A 7,815-nucleotide genomic window follows, 5' to 3' on the forward strand; every position below is an offset into this window, starting at 1 on the left:
CTTTGGTAAAGAAATGACTTGTGAAGTAAGTCTGACCTTAGAATGGAAGGTGGTAGCTGTGGACTGTAGGCAGCACCTCGAGATGATGCGTTTAGGAGTAATAATCAGGGATATAATAATAATGAGTCGGAACAATTTAAACTTGTTGTTGAGAGTTAAATGTGAGCGACGATTGTGATGATAAAATTTTATGATATTAGACAAGATGATGACCGCTAGGGTACATGTTAGTCGTAAGGATATTGTGATTTATGGCGATATGGTTAATTATTCAGGGAATAATAATAAACTTTCGCTCAACAACTTATACTGTGCAAAGTAATGACTCAATAATTTGTTTTTTCCTTTTCCTGACGTTATGAGTGCATTCTTCGATGTATCCCTAACTGATGGTGGTGATGACTGTTTTTCTATTTTTTATTCATCCTATTTCGATCATTCATCACAGGTCATGGTGATTCATTGCTATTATCTGCAAGTAATGCGAGGGTCTTCAACCTAATTCTGAAGGGAGGCATAATAATTAAAGAATAATAATAATAATAATAATAATAATAATGATAACCTCGGTACTATGGTACAATCTGCCGATAAATAATTGGGGGAGATTGTGTAATTGTGTGACAGCTTATTCATGTGTTTCAATAAGTGTTAATTCTTTTGGTGATTTTTGATGTGGTTTATTGTCATGTGGAGTTTTGATTTTCGTCGGTAGCGCGTTTCGCTACGTGATACCCTGCTATCTATCCACAGTAAATTAGTGAGCGAATAATCGTTTAAAATTGTCAATAAATGAGTACGGTCGAACGTAATCTGTGAAGGAGGGGAAACTTGCCAAAGAATTTCCAAATTCAATGTTAAATGAATTTTCCAACGAAATTGTAAAAAAGTTACCATGCAAATGTTGAAATGATTTTCTTACAATAATGTTCAAAGAATTTCTAAAAATTTTGAAAACGATATTTCTGAGTATTGTGAAAGAATTTTAGAAATGGAAATATTGCAGAATTCTCCAAATATTGGTAAAGGAAATTTCCAGAAAATTTAATCAAATGATTTTCCGAAAAGCCATTGTAATTTTGTGAGAAAAATTGATGGGGATATGCCCAGAACTAATATGAAGAGGCAGTAAAATTAGCTTGACTTGTTCGTGCAGCGCGAAACTGTGATACATTTGATTTCTGTTTTGAATTTTGAGCGGACTTGCCTCTCGATCACAAACAGCGTGTTCTTACTTCTCAGTTGTCGTTGCTTTTCTCCTAGTTAATGAGGTGAAACACATTTCCCATTCCTCAGCAGGCATCGGCATGTTAGCAATAGCACATTCAGGCATACAAGTGTGTGGTGTGTGTGGCTTTCTTGTTTTCCAGAGAATTACCTGCTACCCCTCTCGGTCACAGTTTGCTTGTGACCGAGACTGTGTCTACGCAGCTGCTTCTACTTCAAGAAACATAGCCAATAGTATCATTTGGAGTAACAGTATTTGGCTCGGCCTCTGTGGTGTAGTGGTTAGCGTGATTAGCTGCCCTTCCCGGAGGTCCGGGAGACTGTGTCTACGCAGCTGCTTCTACTTCAACAAACATAGCCAATAGTATCATTTGGAGTAACAGTATTTGGCTCGGCCTCTGTGGTGTAGTGGTTAGCGTGATTAGCTGCCCTTCCCGGAGGTCCGGGTTCGATTCCTGTCTCTGCCACGAAATTTGAAAAGTGGTACGGGGGCTGGAACGGGGTTCACTCAGCCTCGGGAGGTCAACTGAGTAGAGGTGGGTTCGATTCCCACCTCAACCATCCTGGAAGTGGTTTTCCGTGGTTTCCCACTTCTCCTTCAGGCAAATGCCGGGATGGAACCAAATTTAAGGCCACGGCCGCTTCCTTCCCTCTTCCTTGCCTGTCATATCCAATCTTCCCATCCCTCCACAAGGCCCCTGTTCAGCATAGCAGGTGAGGCTGCCTGGGTGAGGTACTGGTCATCCTACCCAGTTGTATCCCCAACCAAGAGTCTGAAGCTCCAGGACACTGCCCTTGAGGCGGTAGAGGTGGGATCCATCGCTGAGTCCGAGGGGGAAACCGACCCTGGAGGGGAAACAGATTAAGAAGAAGAAATATGTAGAATTATTATTATTATTATTATTATTATTATTATTATTATTATTATTAATATTATTATTATTATATTATATCTGATCAGATATAATGAAGAAATACTGGAGGAACAGAAAAGAAAAAACATCATAGAATATCGGACAGAAATTGACTACAGTGGTCCAATGCGGCCATAAAAGCACAAAATAATAATAATAACAATAATAGTAATAATAATAATAATAATAATAATAATAATAATAATAATGAAATTGCTTTATGTCACACCGTCGCAGATAGGTCTTATGGCGACGATGGGATAGGAAAAGCATAGGAGTGGGAAGGAAGCGGCCTTGGCCTTAATTAATTAGTTAATTAATTTTGTCTGGTGTGAAAATAAGAAACCACCGAAAACCATCATCAGTGTTGCCGACAGTGGGGTTCGAATCCACTACCCCCGGATTCAAACCCATGGCCGCGCAGCCCTAACCGCCCGGCCAACTCACCCGCTATTATTATTACTGTTATTATTATGAAAGGGTATTTTAATTTTTCAATGTGACTTGCTTCTAGTTGCATCGTTTTTGGTTATAAGGGGAGGATGCGCTCTCCCGAACTTCCTTGGCTCTTTTTGGGGTAACAGAACGCAATTTGCTTCTAGGTTGGCAGCGTTAGATTCGATGCCTTCCCCTTAAGTATATATTAAATTAAATTATCTGCTGATGGTTCTGTTTCTGTGAGGTTATTAGCGTGGCAGCCGGGGAGATCCTCAAATAGCACCTCTTAAAGCCTCTGAGGTATAGTAGGCACTATGAGGTGTAGGGGAGTTTCCCTTTGCTTTCCTCACTTGATCTGGACGTGCTATAGCAGCACGAGTGTGTGTAGTTCTGCTCAAGACCACCCCTACCTGAAAAACTTTCATACAGTCAGAGCCACTCTTAGGACATAACTAAAACACACGATTGTAGGAGTTAAATAATTTTCTAAGTATCAACAGGCTCTTCAGTGTTTGAACACTCAAAATCTTCCTGCAGTGAGACAGTACTCGTTAACTAGCCGCTAGAGGAATTCATACAACAATGAGAATTATCGACCCGGCAGAATTTCTACTGGTAGTGCTCATGAGCCTTTATAATTATAGATAACAAGAGTTTTGTCTGTACATAGCTCAAAATTAAAAAAAAAAAATGGTATTTCTGAATCGGTCGTGTCCACAGTAACAAGAAAATGCATATTTTAATTTTCCGACATTTCTGTCTGTCTGTCTGTCTGTCTGTCTGTCTGTCTGTCTGTCTGCCTGTCTATCTGTCTGTATTATATATGTACGCGCTTCGTGAGGTAATGGCTGAAGATAATATGAAGAAAATCGTTATGAATAATCGGGACATGATGCACTACTACCTGGGTATAAATAATTTTATTCAGGCTGAGTGAAATTATAGTTTAGGGGAAGGCCTACTATTTAATCATCAAATATCTATGTTATTGATGATCCTATCGAAAAATACTACATTAATTGTATAGAATTAATTTTTCGACTACTTATGTCATGCATTTTTACCGTTTCGGCTATGATAACAGATATGTTCATAAAATTCGATGTTACCGTGCGAGTTGGACGTGCGCGTAGAGGTGCGCGGCTGTGAGCTTGCATCCGGGAGATAGTAGGTTCGAATCCCACTATCGGCAGCCCCGAAGAAGGTTTTCCGTGGTTTCACATTTTCACACCAGGCAAATGCTGGGGCTGTACCTTAATTAAGGCCACGGCCGCATCCTTCCAACTCCTATGCTTTTACTATCCCATCGTCGCCATAAGACCTATCTGTGTCGGTGCGACGTAAAGCCCCTAGCATAAAAAAAAATTCGATGTCTGTTGCTAAGTCTATATCAACGCCGAACTATGAGAAATTTTGAGAACAGTATTTAATGAAAATGGGTATGATAAGTCGGTGCAAAAGGCAGTACAGTCTAGGCTATTAATAATTATATTCTGTCAGGCTAAAATGATAGTCTAGGGGTAGTCACCTAAAATTTAACTTTTAAATACATTTGTTATTGGTCGTATCGAACATTGTATCGAGAATAATGTTTCTTATCATTTATGACAGTAATAAAATTCATGAAATAGCCTTTTGTATCATAGAGCGTGGTTTTGCCATGATTTCATTTAGGTGTTAAACCGCTTGATCATCTGTCGATATCGACAAGGGAAATTGTCAATATGATTATAAAGAGTCAGAAAAAAATCGTAAAAGGAACTATCGCTTGAGAAACAAGACAAGTGGGAGTCTTGAAAGAAGGACGGATTCGTTTTGTATTAGAAGCCCTTATGTTACGGAATAGTAAGAAGACGAAATGTGAAGGCCTAAAATACCGAAAGCCGGCCCCGTGGTGTAGTTGTAGTGTGCCTGCCTGTCAGCCAGAGGCCCTGGGTTTGATTCCCGGCCAAGTCAGGTATTTATACCTCCATCTGAAGGCTGGTTCCAGTTCTATTCAGCCTGCATGATTAGAATTGAGGAGCTCTCTGACGGTGAGATAGCGGACCCCGTCTAGAAAGCCAAGAATAACGATCGAGAGGATTCGTCGTGCTGACCACACAACACCTCGTGATCTGAAGGCCTTCGGGCTGAAGCAGCGGTCGCTTAATAGGCCGAGGCCCTTCAGAGCTCTAGTGCCGTGGGGTTAAGGTTAAAATATCGAAAATCTCATAAAACTGATCAACAGTAATATTATATTGACCATTGCTTGTTCAGTTGTGATTTCTCTCTTCTGCTGCCACTCATATCCGATAGATGAGATTCCCGATGCGTCCCGAGTAAAACGCTATATTGGCCGAAATTAGCTTGGGGGTTAGATAACTTTGCACATGCTCTATGATTGCCACGTCAGTGTCCGGTTCTACAGCTAGTATTGTATAAAGTAATAAAAATTGACCAGAAAAAAAAACAAGAATTTGGAAGGAAAGAACTAAGTTAAAAATCTTACCAGCACGAGAAGTAAGACACAGAAGGCAACGATGATCCTCATACTGATACAAGGCGTATTCTGACAATGCTTGGTACTCCCCTGATTAATATATACCTGAAGGTGTATTGCAACATGAGACTTATTATCGAGTCCGTGCAGTGTTAATAGAGGCGCACATGCAAATATGTCGATAACGCTGAAAGAAAAGGAAAAGATCAGGAAATTGCTTGCACGTGTAGTTCATTTTCTTCCCCCTCGGTTTAATTGGCACGTGGAGATTTCTGACTTGGATATGTCCCTGCACTGGGGTTCTATCTAGAAGTAGTGTCGTCAGCATTCCAAGGCCTTTGAAACCATTCCGACCGGTTGTCCTCGTCTATGTACTACTTGTTAATAATTTTAATGTTATTTCATTTACCTCACACCAACTACTCCTTTTTACGGTTTTCGGAGACGCCGATGTGCCGGAATTTAGTCCTGCGGGAGTTCATTTACGTGCCAATAAATCTACCGACACGAGGCTGACGTATTTGAGCACCTTCAAATACCACCGGACAGAGCCAGGATCGCACCTACCAAGATGGGGTAGAAAGCCAGGGCCTTAACCGTCTGAGCCACTCAGCCCGGCGTACAACTTGTTAGGACCGTCATATATATGCTTTTGTAAGAAGGCAAGTTCTTAATTAAAGGTTGTTTATACGTTGATATCAGAGGCTTAGTTCAGGTCCAGAGGACAGCGAAATTCTCGGCAAATTATTCAGAACTCGCGCCGGGCATGGGAAAGCGATCATTGTGTTGTACGACGAACGTCGGGGAATAGTTTTCCTTCCCAAGTAGCTAACTCGGTGAACCGCGTACATTCGCGATCGAGGACGTCGTTCCGTTTGTGATGCTACGATTGATATACGTTGACGACACAGACGCGGAGGGAAACCCGAGCATATCCTCTACATGGCGTTGAAGATCATGCGTGTCCTTTGGTTTGATCGCTCCGCTCAAATCCACCTGTGATACAACGAAACTTTCTCGCGTCGACGTATGAAGCAAGAAGTTTAGGTGAGATGTGCATCGTGCAAAGACCGACTCCAATCCTCAGACCGTAATATTAAAAAAAAAAAACATGGCGGCCGAAGTAGCCGGATTACTGGGATTGGCTAACGCGAACATATCACGTACAATGACGGTAATTTAAAATGATAAATGTAACATCAAAGGGACAATCAATCTTTCACGTACGGAAACGCTTCGCCAACTAATACGCAGCACATATCATCAACTAAAAAGATCCCCATGACACTACAGCCCTTGAAGGGACTTGGACTACCAAGCGACCGCTGCTCAGCCCGAAGGCCTGCAGATTACGAGGTGTCGTGTGGTCAGCTCGGCGAATCCTCTCGGCCATTATTCTTCGTTTTCTAGACCGGAGCCTTGCCGGAAATCGAACCCGGGGCCTTCAGGTAAGAAGCAAGCACGCTACCCCTACACCACCAGAATCACATATATTCTGCTAGAAAAGAGAACATGCTATTTATTTAGAAATTTCATTTTGTCAAGCAACGTTTTTCTTACATTTCAGAGGCTAATGACCTATATGTTAGGCCCCTTAACAACAAGCATATTCTAATTCACTTCGCTGGAGAGATGAAAATACATGATGAAACTTTTAAAAGGATATTTAAAAAATCATTTTGAATGTTTCAACATAAATTAAGGTGCGAGATTCCTCAGTTTATTCGCTCTCGTGAGAACTATGAAACATAATTAGTTGCTTTAGTTCTAAAATCGTGGACGATTTCGTATATTCAGCACCTAGTGAAAGGGAAGTTCACCCGTAATAATAATATTATTGGCTTTACGTTTTACTAACTACTTGTTGACGGTTTTCGGAGACGCCGAAGTGCCAGAATTTAGTCCTACAGTAGTTCTTTTACGTGCCAGTAAGCCTACGAGGCTGATGTATTTGAGCAACTTCTATACACCACCTGACTGAGCCAGATTCGGACCTGCCAACATGGGGTCAGAAGGCCAGCTCCTAAACCAAAAATGATTATGTTAGCCCAATGAACGGCTCTGGTCATGGTAACATAATGTTGACATGTATGGCATAGCAACACTTCACACAATGACGGTAACCTTTGTAATGAAACGTTCAAACACTAAACAATAATAGTTTTTTACCCGTTATAGAACACGAGTGAAAAATCTCTATTGACTCTAAACACTGATATTTAACCACATGGACGAGCTTCAGTTCGGTGTAGCCTGCTTTATAACAGATAAACCCAGCATGAATCGGAAGGTGTTGGTAGTGTAAAACCCTGCGTTAAAAACCCAGCTAAGCCTTCCAAATCACTATTTCTTCCGTGGAACAGTACACAGATTTCTCTATCTGTCACACTTACACGTTTTGTTGTCCGGCTCCATGGCTAAATGGTTAGCGTGCTAGCATTTGAGCATAGGGGACCAGGGTTTGATTCCCGGCAGGGTCGGGAATTTTAACCATTATTGGTTAATTTCGCTGTCACAGGGACTGCGTGTATACGTCGTCTTCATCATCATTTCATCGTCATCACGACGTGCAGGTCGCCTACGAGCGTGAAATCAAAGGACCTGCACCTGGCGAGCTGAACCTGTCCTCGGACACTCCCAGCACTAAAAGCCATACGCCATTTCATTTCCCATGTTTTGTTATTCTCCAAGATCTAGCCAAACATTTCCGAAGGCAAGCACAGATTATTATAAAATACACTTGCATCTAAATCAGTC

General features: G+C 41.4%; 1 long non-coding RNA gene across 1 annotated transcript in view; it reads right to left on the reverse strand.

Annotated features, from left to right (window-relative positions):
• The window catches only part of LOC136886374 (uncharacterized), a 31,398-nt gene extending 26,255 nt beyond the window's left edge, over positions 1-5,143 (reverse strand). The window contains exon 1 of the long non-coding RNA XR_010861783.2: positions 5,068-5,143. This is a non-coding gene — a long non-coding RNA (uncharacterized lncRNA). The remainder of the gene's footprint in view (positions 1-5,067) is intronic.
• Positions 5,144-7,815: the final 2,672 nt, after the last annotated feature.

The sequence above is a fragment of the Anabrus simplex genome, chromosome X (assembly GCF_040414725.1).
Source record: "Anabrus simplex isolate iqAnaSimp1 chromosome X, ASM4041472v1, whole genome shotgun sequence".
In the NCBI taxonomy this organism is placed as follows: domain Eukaryota; kingdom Metazoa; phylum Arthropoda; class Insecta; order Orthoptera; family Tettigoniidae; genus Anabrus; species Anabrus simplex.